Raw genomic sequence first — 15086 nt, 5'->3', positions numbered from 1 at the left:
TTTTGAAAATCCAATGGATCACCACTAGGGGGAGTTGGTCACAAATGACCAATGTCTCATATGGTAAGGTAAACTCGGGTCAGTCTTATTACGCAAGTTCATAAAACATGCATCCTTCTGGCTAGTAACACTACCATTTTGTTTACTTTTTGTTTATAGACAGATTTAATGACAAAAATGTGCATAATTAAAAGGGGAGATGGTTTTAATGATTTGTTTGCCCTAAATACAACTGAAAAACACACAATACACTTTTAATTATGTCTTAATAAGGTTAAATAATTTTTTAAACATGTTTTAATACAAATCTTGCTATTATTTTGTAAAATAAAGTGTAAAATGTTTGGAAAGATCTGCTTTAACACTATTTTGACCAGCAGGTGTCGCCAGCGAGTGTGGTGTTTCGAACGCTTCGAAGAACTGAATCAATTTCCGAAGCGATTGGTTCAATCGATTCGAAGCTTCGAAAAGTTTCCTTTCTCCCATCACCGGTGTTCAGTGGCTTTAAACAAAGGCGACTTGTGACTCCAACATAGGGACGGCGAGAGGTGCGAAATCGGCAAACGAACAGCAGCGCTCAGCTCGTGCCGTAACTCTTGCATTTCAATCGGCAGTCCAGAAACAAAGCAACCTCCCCGTCGGGGAATCGAACCCCGGTCTCCCGCGTGACAGGCGGAGATACTGTCCACTATACTAACAAGGACTCCTCTCTCTCGCACGGGCATCACGCCGGCCAATCTCCCCTTCGAAAGAGTACTCTTGGGATTCTGTGGTTATCAAGTTACAGACACCAGCAGGAGGCGTGGAAGGGAATCGACTGAATCCGTGATCAATTCAGTGCAGCTCTAAAACAACAGTTGGTTCAGGACATTCACAGGTCCTGTTGAGCAACACCTTTCTGCCTGTGTTGGTGGTATAGTGGTGAGCATAGCTGCCTTCCAAGCAGTTGACCCGGGTTCGATTCCCGGCCAACGCATTGCTTTTTGCTCGACCCCATCGTGAGAACGAGAGCAACGCAGCGCACTTCTTCAGCCGATTTTGATGCGTAAAGGTGGCTCGTGCAAGTTGTTTGAGAAGTCAAACGAAAAGGAGATCTCCCCGTCGGGGAATCGAACCCCGGTCTTCCGCGTGACAGGCGGAGATACTGTCCACTATACTAACGAGGATCTTACGCCCAGGATGAGTCGTCGAGCCGGACCCCCAATCCAGAACGCAGCAAATAACACACGCTCCCCATTTGTGAGGACAGCCTTCCTGCTTATTCCCCCCGTATTTTTGTTTATTTTGTCTGCTTGTTTATATTTTAAAAAGTTTCCTTACCTCCTTTTTTAAAAAACATTCCTTGCTACTGCCCCAGCCAACTACCTTCCTTACCCCAAAATCAGTAAACCCCTTAGATTGGTACTTTAAAAGGACAACCCTACCCCATTCTGAACCTCAATCCATCCCCTTGCTTTTTTACTATTTACCTGAAATTAATTAAACATAAACTACACCCTGCCCTAACACCAGCTATCATAATCCCAAAAAGAATTTTTGAAGTGAAAATGATCTATTAAGCTGAAGGTCTTAGACCTTGTTCTTCTGTTGGGGCCCTTTCTTTTTCCTTTTTTTCCCTAGAGGCTATGGAAATTAATGGGATGGAGATTGGACATAACCTGTGCCGGTGCATCCTCGGTGTAATGTGCACAGAGTTTCATTCCCCAAAACCTCTCAGCAAAAGATCACACTGTGACATGTTAGTAGCCTGTGCCTGTGTCTTTATTTTGCGCAGGAACGTATTTCTACCTCTTTTGCTCCTCCCAGGTGGAAGGATCTGGGTGGATCCTGAACCAGAAATTACCCTTTTTGAACATTATGGTGTGGCACAGGGAGCACACTGGGTCGAGGTTTGTTGGACATAACTCAAGTTTTCCTTCAACTACGTATAAATCTTTCGCCTTTTACTAAAGATTTCCGTGGAGGAGGACGTTGTGAGTTTTTTGTATTTTTGGGTGCTCTGCTCACAGCAGAGCTGCGTATCTTTGGTCAATTGCAGAAAATCTTTCATTATGGTCTGGTTTGTCGCGAGGTGTTCAGAAACGATGGTCGCTTCCGAAGCACCGCTTTATGAGGATTCGAAACTTTTCAAAATCTATCGTTTTGAATCAATTTGCTCGGAGCTTGTTTCAAACTGGCCAAGTCACGTGATTTTAGCAAACGAGGCTTCATTATGTCATAACTCTTTCGAAACGTTTTGAAAATCCAATGGATCACCACTAGGGGGAGTTGGTCACAAATGACCAATGTCTCATATGGTAAGGTAAACTCGGGTCAGTCTTATTACGCAAGTTCATAAAACATGCATCCTTCTGGCTAGTAACACTACCATTTTGTTTACTTTTTGTTTATAGACACATTTAATGACAAAAATGTGCATAATTAAAAGGGGAGATGGTTTTAATGATTTGTTTGCCCTAAATACAACTGAAAAACACACAATACACTTTTAATTATGTCTTAATAAGGTTAAATAATTTTTTTAACATGTTTTAATACAACTCTTGCTATTATTTTGTAAAATAAAGTGTAAAATGTTTGGAAAGATCTGCTTTAACACTATTTTGACCAGCAGGTGTCGCCAGCGAGTGTGGTGTTTCGAACGCTTCGAAGAACTGAATCAATTTCCGAAGCGATTGGTTCAATCGATTCGAAGCTTCGAAAAGTTTCCTTTCTCCCATCACCGGTGTTCAGTGGCTTTAAACAAAGGCGACTTGTGACTCCAACATAGGGACGGCGAGAGGTGCGAAATCGGCAAACGAACAGCAGCGCTCAGCTCGTGCCGTAACTCTTGCATTTCAATTTGCAGTCCAGAAACAAAGCAAACCTCCCCGTCGGGGAATCGAACCCCAGTCTTCCGCGTGACAGGCGGAGATACTGTCCACTATACTAACGAGGACTCCTCTCTCTCACACGGGCATCACGCCGGCCAATCTCCCCTTCGAAAGAGTACTCTTGGGATTCTGTGGTTATCAAGTTACAGACACCAGCAGGAGGCGTGGAAGGGAATCGACTGAATCCGTGATCAAAAGGAAAGTCAACAAAAGGAAAATGAACAAAAGGAAAGTCATACTTCTCCAAAATAATTTAACAAGGTTTTAGAATATATTTTAAACAAAATATGTTTTGATATTTTAAAATGTATGGCAATTCCGATGCAAAAATGTGTCCATAGGTTTAGGAAACTATTTTCTAGTTCGTCATCTTTTCAAAAAATATCAAACAAATATAGCAAAATTGTTTCGCGGTGTTTAACGCACATGTAAATGTTACAAAACGTGCTTATTAACTGAAAGTAAAAAACTAATTAAATTATTAAAAGGACGTGAAAGGAACTAAATTTTAATGCCTCGATGCAGCCTACAATAAGGGACATGCGACATTTAAGAGTGATGGGTATTTAAAAAAAATCATATAAATTATTCCCATGCATCGATTTTGATGTTAAACATCTTTAAATCCAAATGAATCCATATGGAATATATTCAGACAGTTTATGATACGATCTTTGAATTTTAAAGTCGAAAAATCTCTTACTTTTACACCGTGCAGGAGGCATGGCAAACTGAAACAAAACTTTTAAGACACAAATATTACATTTACGTGTAAAAAATATATTTAAATGGGTAACACTTTACAATAAGGTTCATTAGTTAACTACATTAGTTAACATTAACTAATAATGATCTGCACTTATACAGCATTTATTAATCTTTGTTAATTTAAATTTCAACAATTACTAATACTTAATTAAAAACTTGAGCAATCAACAACAAATATGTTTTTTTTACCACTGCCATTGTAGCAGTCAGAGAATTTGGCCTTTGATAATTTAATATTTATATGTTAATTAATTAAATTAGGGGCGTTTAGATGGCGGAGTTCTAAGAGCATTCAGCTGTGCACAATTTCCAGATAATTTCTGATTTATAAACCGCATATCTGGAAAAGAGGCGTATACGCATGTTTTTTTGTGCGTACGCTCTTTTTCTCTGAATCACACGTAAGATCATTTCAGAAATGGTCTTAGATGAAATGTAGGATAGTTCCTGCGTTGCACTTTTATAAATGAGGCCCCTGTATATTAAAAAACCTCATTAAGCAAATCTAAAATCTAACCCTAAACCCAAGCGAAATGGTTTAAAAAAACAGAAAAAAATCGAGAAACCAATAAATAAAACGACAAAAAAAAGATGCGCCGTTTAAGTGAATGGGAAGGACTTGCGGTTCATATGCACGCCAAAGTGGAATTTGGCGTATGTATTGCACGATTTGAACCCCAGATTTCCACCGACTGCGGAACGGCTGCGGATCCGCTGCGGAACGGCGGCGGAGTCAATCGGTTTCCATTCAAGTCAATGTGTGTATTTCCACTGACTGCGCTCTGAATCCGTCACAGCTCCGGCCATCCGCAGCCCTCCGGCACAAATACGCAGAGCTTCTATTTTTGACGGATGCCGGACAGCTCCGCAGGGCGGAGCCATGACTTTATCGCGTGATCATACCTGAATTCGCGAGAACTCGTGTTTTTCTTTATTAAATCTTTGCAATACAAACATTACAAACACACACAAATAAAGTCATTAATACAGAAACAACAAATAATAGACAAGAACAGAGCCAGGGGGAGTTTCAAATAAATACATTAAAGATAGAGCATAAATAAATGTTTTAGCAGCCTTCTTATTTTATAAATTTTGGATGGATTTGATGTACTGCTCTGTCTACGCGAGATCTCGTGTTGTGATCTGGGCTGGTTTGTAAAAACATAATAATTCAACGGCATAATGGGCAGAGACAGATCTAGGTATCGCGCGATCATCACGTGAATTTGCGAGACCTCATGGGTCCTCATCACTTCAGCATGCAGCCGCTCTGCAACAAATACGGATCTGGTGGGTATTGGCGACGGCGGAGTGTGGAGCCGTAACGCAGCGGAGCTGATCTGCAGCCGTTCCGCAGTCGGTGGAAATCCGGGGTTACACTTCGTGCTATAGACCTTTTGCGTGTTTGCAAACAGAGATGAAATTTTTAGTTGGCGGAGCCCAACTGGTGGCAGAAAGTGAATGCTTTTCAATAGCTGTGTGAAGTGTTTTAGCGTTACACTGTGATGTATCCGGTGTTCTGTAGAAGTCTGGTTTCCCTATATTTCTCTCAAGTGTAATGTTTCTTATAACGTTTTCACCAAGTTACGTTTATTTTTTAAATAAATTAAAAGTTCAGGCAATATCTTTTGAAAACGCGGTTCATTTCGTGTTTTGGCCAACGTGATCTGCCGTAAGGTCTTACTAATGCGCGTATATTGTATTTCCTGAGTCCCACTTATTCAGATATGAATGTTTTTTCGCATTCTGCAAAATAAAGTAATTAAATCAAGACGAGCTGAATATCATACACTGTTAAGGCTAAACACTGTAATATCATTAACATTATAAGAAACTCAAAGTTGTTAAACTCCGGAATGTTAATGTTAATTAATAAAGATATTAAATTTTATTAATCATTATTTCTTCATTTCTTTGTGTTTGTTATAAGCAGACAGTTATATAAAACACGTAGGCTAACGTTACTTTAGTAGGATTTGTATATTTTATTTTGATTTGTTAAAATTAAATTATTAAATTACATGTTCTGTCATAATTTTACATTTAAAGCAAAATATTAAACATTACAAACACGCGTATACAGAGCATGTGCTACTGCAACGCCCAAATGCATGAAACATACACTCCCATCTCTGGAATAGCATGCATCATTTTAATCCCGTCCGAATCGGTACATAAAATCACAGACGTCCTGGGGGACACGCTGAAACTCAAACGTTGTTTGGAAAACTAATCCCGTCCGCATAGTGCTAGAGGGAACAGACTTCGACAGAACACCGGATAACTTCTCTAATTATTTTCTATTCTAATTATTAAAAGATTTTCAGATGATTTCATCACTTAAGTCTGTCCGGTTAAGGGGTTATTGCAACCATTAACACCTACGTTTATCTTCAAATGGTGTCTTCGACGACGGTAGGCTAGGCTAAATGCTAACACATTAAAGTAGCATTGTACAACGATTAAAAGTGCACGCACTGAATAAAGATAGGCATATATTAATTTGTCTAAGTTGAGGTAAGAACATAGTAAAATATTGAAAAAACGATGCCGTTTTCCTTTAAAGATCTAACTTTGTCTTGGGAAACCATGGTTGGGGATATAAGTGGCTTATTAGGCAGTTGACAACAGCCACTTCATTAGGTACCTTCACAGCCTGTATTATTTGTCAGGCTTCGCTAGCATTTATTATAGGCCGGCCTTTCCTGGTTTAAAACCCACCTATCTGCCATATGGCAGTTCCATAAATACTGCACCAATCACATATGCATAGTCACTATAAATAATCACCCTCTCTTAACAAGTGTAGTGCAAGGCTTTGATAACATCTATCATTTCAGCTGTCTGTGCTGACTGCTTAACCTCCAATGTACCACTCACTCTAGTTACAAAATCACCCTCAACATAGTAAACCACAGCAAACCCTGCCTTTAGCATACCATCTGATGCTCTAAAACAAAGCCATCCATAAATAACGTGATTACCGGTGGGGGAGTTGTCAGTGGTACCACGAACAAACCATCTCTCAATTTGTTTACTTTTTCAGTCAATGGTATGCAATCATGTGGCTCACCCTCAGTGATTAGATCAGTCATATTTACACCCTCATGGACATAATTTCAGGTTTGGTTGGCCAGGATTTTTTGGTAAACTTTATCTAGAACACCATTTTATATATTGGTGCATACCTTGTTATCTATTGTTTGTTGTTTATAAGGCCCAAAAAATAAAATAAAAATAAATAAATAACAACATAAGTCTTTGGTCCTCGGTCAGACATAAGGCTCTATCTCACCATAGTTTAATTAGTCATTCATTTGTTCCCCGTCCGTCCGGGGGCACATTACAACATTGACAGGTCATTGTAATTTCTAGGTCCCTATCTATTAATAACTAGTGTGTTGGAGGAATACAGAAATGCGTGCGAACTAGACTGGTTTGCTACCTGATATGGTAGTGGTTTGTTGATAGTCACTTTTCAATTTTACCAGAAACCCATTATCCCCACCGTTGTTGAAACTTTTTTTTTTTTTTTTTTTTACGGTGGACTATTTAGGCCCATTATCCACTAGGGCTCTTAGTGGTCCATGAGAGGCCCAGCCATTCCTTTCATGGTGGGTTCCTGTGTGCCCCGTTATTCATCCGCATCACTCCCTTTGGCCCCATGTTGGGTGCATAGGCGCCATTAAATCTGGTTGTGATGGGTTGTGCGATCTCGGTGGCCCCCTGCCATAGCCACCTGCTCCACGCCCGGCACCACCTCCTCGGGGACCCCATCCCCCCGCAGGTGGTCCGTTAAGTGGGCTCGCACCTGAATTTTGGGGCTGTGACCAATACATGGGACACTCTCGTCCCCAATGACCCTCCTGTCCACACACATAACATGTATTCCTGCCAAAACCTCCAAAACCTCCCTGTTTTGGTCTACTACTCCTTCTTGGCCTTCCCCTTCTCTGTTCGTTATATCCCTCCCACGGGTTTCCTGTATAGGTTGGGCCTTTATATGGATCTATGGGCTGATTGGGATATTGGACGTTGTCCGGGACACTAGTTGTCATAGCTACTGGTGTTGGTTGAGCCTGCTGGGGCATTTGTTTCTTTTTTGTGTTGGCCTGTTCCAGCTGCAGTTTCAAAAGCTCATTCTTAATCTTATCTACCTCTACAAGTTCTATTTGTGTGATTTGTTTATGGCCCTGTCTGTTTAATACACAAGATCTCTTTCCCATGTTGTTATCATTTATATCTCTCTGTAATCTTAATATAGTTGTGATTATCTCTCCCTGTGTCATAATTGTTTGTTCTAATCTTTCCATTTTTCTTTTCAGGGCCTTTATTTCATCAAATTCAACATCTAGTTCACCGCTGTTTACTGTTAACACCGGCTGTTGCTTTGAGATCGAAACAGACTTTTCCTCATAAGGAGGAGGTGTGTGCAGTGAGGGGTATAGTGACTTCACTTGAGGAGGAGCCATGGGTGGGGCTGAGGGTACTGGCTCAGTGTTTCCTTGTCCTTTTACTTGCTCACAGCACAACTGTCAACTTCCCCTTTTTCTTTGATTTAATAGCCTGCATGGCAGCAGCAACCAGAGCTAATCTCGTCCAAATTCTCAAATCTGTTTCTAAGTCTTTTACAGTTGGTCCCTTTCCAAACTACTTGCCCTTTTTCCATTGCACATACACTGTTAGGCAACCATACTCATCACATTTTTTTATTTAGCCATTTTCACACAATTTACAAGCATTCAAAATTTCAAAAAAGCACAAAACGTCACTCTTATCTAACAAAAGGATATATACACCAGTAGTTTTCAGGAGTTTCACCCACGCGACTACTGACCCGTCTTTTTAACAAAAATTGAAAGCGATTAACAATATGTACACCAGTAGTTTTCAGGACTTGCACCCGCGCGACTACTGACCCAAGTATTAGCAAAACTTAAAACAATTAAAAAATATCCGGACACACCAATTCACTATTTACGGAACTTTCATCCGAGGGACTTTAACCTACTTTGGTACTTTATAATGTCTAATACATTAATGGACTCCAACCACAATTTACCTTTATGGGGATTTCACCCAAGGGACCATTCAACCCTATTGGTACTTTATTATGTCTAATACATTAATGGACTCCAACCACAATTTACCTTTATGGGGATTTCACCCAAGGGACCATTCAACCCTATTGGTACTTTATAATGTCTAATACATTAATGGACTCCAACCACAATTTACCTTTACGGGACTAAAACCCGAGGGACCATTCAACCCATCTCTCTCTTTCTATTAACCTTATTTTTTTTTAAAGTTTTTCAATCTGATCTTTTATTCAATTATTTATTACTTTCAGTTTGGATCTCCTTATCAACACAATTAATTTGGTATATGTCCAATAGCAGAATTTGATAAAACAGGCTTCTGCTTACCTTTGTTTTAGAAGACCGGTCTTTTGTGTTGAAATGGAGCCCTCCCTTACTCAATCTTAAGCAATTCGAAACTTCTCTTAATCTTCTTTTCCCTCCAACAACGTCGGGGATCACCAATTGTTGGACTTTATTGCGTCCATCTGCATGTTCATAATTGGAGGAAAGATACAAATATCTAAATTGAATATTTATTGATCAGATATGAAAAAGTTTACAGCGCGCCGGGTTGTTTCAAGGCCACAATCGGCAAGCAACAACCCCCAGCATTTGGGAAAACAGTTATTTATAAAGTATGTGACGTCGATCTTCTTCTTAGAATCTCCTCCCACAAAGGCTGCTTTTCCTCGTGAATCTGACTCCCTCACCACCCCCAATTTCAGCCTATAGGAAAGATAAACACACAGACAAAGGAAAAAACAACTGCTCTCCCCCAACTTTGAGAGTCCTGCAGTTTGTTACTTCTCCCCCCAGTACTTTTCCACTTTACATATGATTGACTTCACATAGCATTACATATGATTGACTTCACATAGATTTTTATAATGCTTTCTTAAAAACAAATCATTAATAAAACATTCATTTATTCATAAAAAACAAACTGTAAGATAAAAGTGATTATTATGTAGAACACATTTCAATATCATGACATAATTTCATTATTCGTAAAATTGGTTATATGAATAAGGCACACATTAACTTCTTTAGATAGATAAACACATATTAAATCTTTTACTGCAATACTACTTCTAAACAAACACTTTTATCATCATTAAAAAACATCTGTTCAGTATGTTTTCCCTTAGGGCTTTTTACAGCCCCCCTGGCTCCCACACACACATCAGCCACTTTGTGCCCTCGAGCATTTCATCCCTACATGTCAATGTCTTATTACAGGGCAATCTTCTACATTAGTCATGGGCACAAAGGCATAATCATTTATATATTTTAACACATTAATATTCATAGCAACATGTAATTTTATAAATCCAAACACCTCTACATGTAACAATCTGGAAATGAATGATTGCCAGTGAACTAATATCAAAAGCATGCACTTCTTTGTCTGTGTGTTTTCTCCTTAAAGCTTTGCTCTTATCTCAGCCATCACCAGCTGGAAATTCCTTCACTCAAGCTACCTCCCCCCAATAACCCTCCACACACAGACAGCTCTCTTGTACTCAGCACAGAAATCATTGTTTTAAAAATACACATGGGGTTGTCTCAATTGCAAAATCCTTCCACTGCACTGAAATGTTTGTTCCCTATCTTCCTATCTTTCTTTTGAAGCTCTCCAATAATAATTGCACAACTTAACTTAATAAGTAACCAATGTTTGTTTGTTCATTTTACGATTTATTTATTATGCTAATTGCAACATAGTTACAAATTATTCAGTCATTAATTAAATTCTGAATCTGAAATAGAATTACAATTCTGTTACCTACGTCAATTTTAATCTAACAGTTTAGCCAAAAAATGGAAATGCATTTTTAATGTATATATATATGTATATGTATATGTATATGTATATGTATATGTATATGTATATGTATATGTATATATATATATATATATATATATATATATATATATATATATATATATATATATATATATATAACTTTGAAGTAGGCCTACCTTATATTGTTACGCTGTTCTCACAGCACAAGGGGGCAGCAAACCACTATAAAATACTTCAGGGCTCAAACAGGGTAGATGTTTTCACTGGCTTCATTGTGTCATTGTTCTGAGAAACCATAGATATATCAAATTAGACAGAGAACATTTCTTTTAAAGAATATATAGGAAAGTATTTAAAGAGTTTAAAGAATATATAGAGCGGTCCTCCTGATGTGTTCACTGTGTCGCGCTATATGTGTGAATCCTATCAGATGATAAATATGTACTGTTTTTAACTCTTGTGTCATATTTCCTGTAGCAGACACAGAGGAGGATTTCAAGAGCTTTCTGATGCTCATCTCTAGAAGACTGAAGTGCTTGATCATTGTAACACAGGTAAGACTCTTGGGACCGGTCAGGTCAAGTGTTTATGATACTGAGAGCTGTCTTCACACTTAGACAGAAATCATAGAGATCAAATATAAAGCCTCCTAAAATCATTACAACACAGCTATCAGCACAGGAAAACTTTCATGGCTTTTGTTTTAAAATAACTTTGTTTTATAAAAATCTTCATTACGTTACCTTATTGACTCTTCAATGAGGCCCTTTTCTTTCTTAACTACACGCACATACACACACGCACACACGCACACACACACACACACACACACACACACACACACACACACACACACACACACACACACACACACACAGACAGATCTAAGCGTAACAGCACAGGGTAGATAATTACAATTTCAAAATCATTTGCCAGATCATTACCACCTAATCCCCTGTTTCATCTCATGAGTCACGCGTCTCATTTGGCATGGTGCTGGACAGCTCACTGGCTTTCTCTACTGTTTATTCTCCATACACAGCACTGTCTTTCATCTTTCTGATAATAAAGGGCCATGACAAGCAGATACACACAACAAAGTATAGTTTAAGACAACAAGTGTTTTCTCAAATAGTTGTAGCATTTTAAGATCTCACCTGTGTAGTTTGAAGATGTTTTTGTTGTTTATTTACAAATGTAAACCTCATTTTGAAATTGCATTTATGTGAATGTTAAGTTTTAACTTAATATTTTAAAGGTCACGTTTTTCCTGTGTTTTTGAAGCTATGATTGTGTTATGGTATGCATTATAACATGTTCAACACAGTACTTTTCACACAATTTACTTATCTTTATACCGCTGCTTTCCCTGTCTTAAAAACGGGCTGATGTCTTCCTTGTTGTATGAAGTCCCTCCTTCAGAAATACATAAAGATTTCTGATTGTGTAGCTTGTTTAGTGTGTTGTGATTCGACAGCAGCTTAGCAGAGCCGTTTGAGCTTAGCTGGCGACTGACGTATTCCTGTGGGCGTATTCTGAGTTTAGTCAAAAACACTTATATTGACGTCATTCAACCAGAAGTAGAGGGCTGTAGTCCAAACCGGCCTGTCACTTTAGGCTTTGAAAGGTGAATTCTGTTAAAGAAAAGATATCGCCTGGCATTGAACTTTGAACTTTATCATTTTGCAGGTATTATTTATGCTCTAACTAACTAAAGTTTGAAAATAGGACCAGGCTAAACAGGACCTTTAATATTATAAAAATGTTAAAGTCTTAACCCATTTAACCCTCATATTATGTTCCGGGTCAATTTGACCCGTTTTGATTTGTAAGCTGTCGGATAAACCAGTTAACTTGTGATTTTATTCTTGAAATTTTGTGACTTTTTCTCATTTATGGCCATGAACATGCATGCAAAGTTTAGACATGCTGATATGTTTTGAAGTGTACCAAAATAATTTTGTAACGATTTTGAGGTTCGCGGGTCAATTTGACCCGCATTTTGTTTCGCTCCAAAGCAATTGCATAGACCTAAATTAAATATATATTTTTAGTGTTTGTTGTTATGTTGGTGTTTTACTATCCTGAAATGGGGGTAAAAATGCTTCTCCTCACTATTTTGAGTACTGAAAAAGACTTTTACAGACACACATGGTAAAAGTGAGCTATGATTTCTATTTACAATTTATATGAAATACTACTTAAGTTACAGTTTTCTTCCAGAAATTTTGTCACTTTTTCTCATTTAGGGCCATGAACATGCATGCAAAGTTAGGATACACTGATGTGTTTTGAAGTGGGGTTTTTTAGCACAAATAATGATTTTTGGTACGATTTTGATGTTCGCGGGTCAATTTGACCCATATTTGTTTGTTCCAAGGCAACTGTACAGACACAAATTAAATACTTTTTTGCATATATTTTGGTGTTTTACTACCCTGGAAAGGGAAAAGTGAGCTTTTCCTCACTTTTTTTTAGTACTGATAAAGACTTCTTCAGACACAGAAAAGTAAATGTGAACTATCATTTCTATTTTCAATGTATATGAAATACTATGTAAAGCTGATGAATTCAGACCCACAGAAAATCCAGAGGTGAATACAGGTGATGCCAGCTGTGCCCCATAAAACATGACACCAAAATAAGCACCATTTGTGTAAAATGCAAGAAGTCAGAACGCACATGCTTGATGTGTGCACATCATGTAAATAGTGATTTTTTTGAATTCGTACAATGATCCTCAAGAACAAAAGATGAGCCTATTTAGAAAAAGAAAAGCTTCATTTCCTTACACAGCAATTTTAAATTGTTCATTTAGGATGTCTTAAACATAGGTATGTTAAAAAAACATGTTGAATTAAAATTTTACATCTTAAATGTTGCAACAGTTTTTGTGCAACATTTGTTAAAACAAACATGTTAAAAATTGTGGTTAAATGCATTTTTTTTTAAATCATACTTTTTAATTTTAAGTGTTTGTAATGTGTGACAAGGACTGATACTAAAATGGTTTTGCTCATACCTAATTCCTTCTTGCTTTTCATAATGTGATATTTAAGGAATTGCATTGAATCCAATGCGGGTCAATTTGACCCGCTCCATCAAAATCGTCACAAAAATCGAACACAATACAAGGGTTAATGGAAGTAGTCTAATATGATTCAAATACATTTGTGTAAAGCCGCTCATGTGACAATGCGCAATGGAAGTGAATGTGAATTAAAGAAATCTATGTATGTTTAATGTAGACTCCATATTTGCTATCTCAGTTAGTGTGTCCCCATAGCAACGTCATTGAGTAAATTCAATTTATAGTTTTTTACAGACGCTAGGACACATTTCTCAATACTTAGGTCACTTTTGCAAAACTCTTCACACAGTTATCCTAACCAACTTTCAGCTTGGTAAAGCAGTTAATTTCACATTCAAAATACACTACAACTACCAAAACACTTTATTCAGGTCTCAAATCAACTCATTCTTTAAGAACACTAGCAAAGGTTGACAGCCGACAAACACACTTTGTCACCCACAAAACAATGACGTAAAAAAACACTAACAACATGTAGCATTATACATTTTTTTCTTGTGTAAAACAAGGACACATCTCTGTTTATAATTCACTGCAATATATGTTACTGGAACGAATCAGACGTGATTCAGAATTCTTCAGTATTTTATGTCGTTCTTTTTATTTTTACTTTTTTGCATTGTGTAATTCCAAAATACAATAATTGTCACGACCGGTTAAACACCGGGAAGTGAAAACAAAAGGAGAACCCAAACGCAGAGGACTACAAAAATAAACTATAGTTTTATTTACAAAAGGAACATAAAATACCCACGAGGGGGTCAAACAGAAAGGAACAAAAACACTGTGATGAAACACAAATAAAGCTGAACACGAGAATAACTCGGACAGGTAACTTGGGAACATCAACACAGTAACTACAACAACGCACGCACACCACACAGAGAACACGAGGGCATTAAATAGACAGCACATCAATGGGGAACAGGTAAACATAATTAATCACTTAAGACACGAGTACGTAAGGGAGTAGGGTAAAAGTGACAAGACCCTGGGAACACGTGTCACACATACATGATGTGAAAACACACGTGTTCCCACATAAACACAATGCTGCCATAATCTTGCCAACATCCGACCTGGACTATAACCAAAGTCAGGCAAGACCATGACAGCCACAAAACACTGGGAACACGTGTCACACATACATGATGTGAAGCACACGTGTTCCCACGTACACACAATGCTGCCATGGTCTTGCCCTCTAACATAGACCTGAACCTATACTAAGGTCTGGCAAGATCACGACAGCAACAAGACACCGGGAACATGTGGAAGCCACACACACAATGTGATTCCACATGCCCCCACACAGAACATAATACTGCCACGGTCCTGTCAGATGCACTCAGACCTACATCTAGCACAGATGTCTGACAAGACTGTGACAATAATTTGTATACATAATTTGTGGATGGTCCAATTATCCAATAGTTTTGATAGCATTTAATTTTAAGATT

General features: G+C 38.1%; 2 non-coding genes across 2 annotated transcripts; both read left to right on the top strand.

Annotated features, from left to right (window-relative positions):
- The first annotated feature begins 904 nt into the window (after positions 1–904).
- trnag-ucc (transfer RNA glycine (anticodon UCC)) lies at positions 905–976 on the top strand. The gene has a single exon. It is a non-coding gene; the product is annotated as a tRNA-Gly (tRNA).
- A 925-nt stretch (positions 977–1901) lies between these two features.
- LOC129449301 (U5 spliceosomal RNA) lies at positions 1902–2016 on the top strand. Its single transcript, XR_008646056.1, has one exon. It is a non-coding gene; the product is annotated as a U5 spliceosomal RNA (small nuclear RNA).
- The last annotated feature ends 13070 nt before the right edge of the window (positions 2017–15086 follow it).

This window comes from Misgurnus anguillicaudatus, chromosome 10 (genome assembly GCF_027580225.2).
Source record: "Misgurnus anguillicaudatus chromosome 10, ASM2758022v2, whole genome shotgun sequence".
NCBI classification, from domain to species: domain Eukaryota; kingdom Metazoa; phylum Chordata; class Actinopteri; order Cypriniformes; family Cobitidae; genus Misgurnus; species Misgurnus anguillicaudatus.
This window is presented reverse-complemented; position numbering and strand designations above follow the sequence as displayed.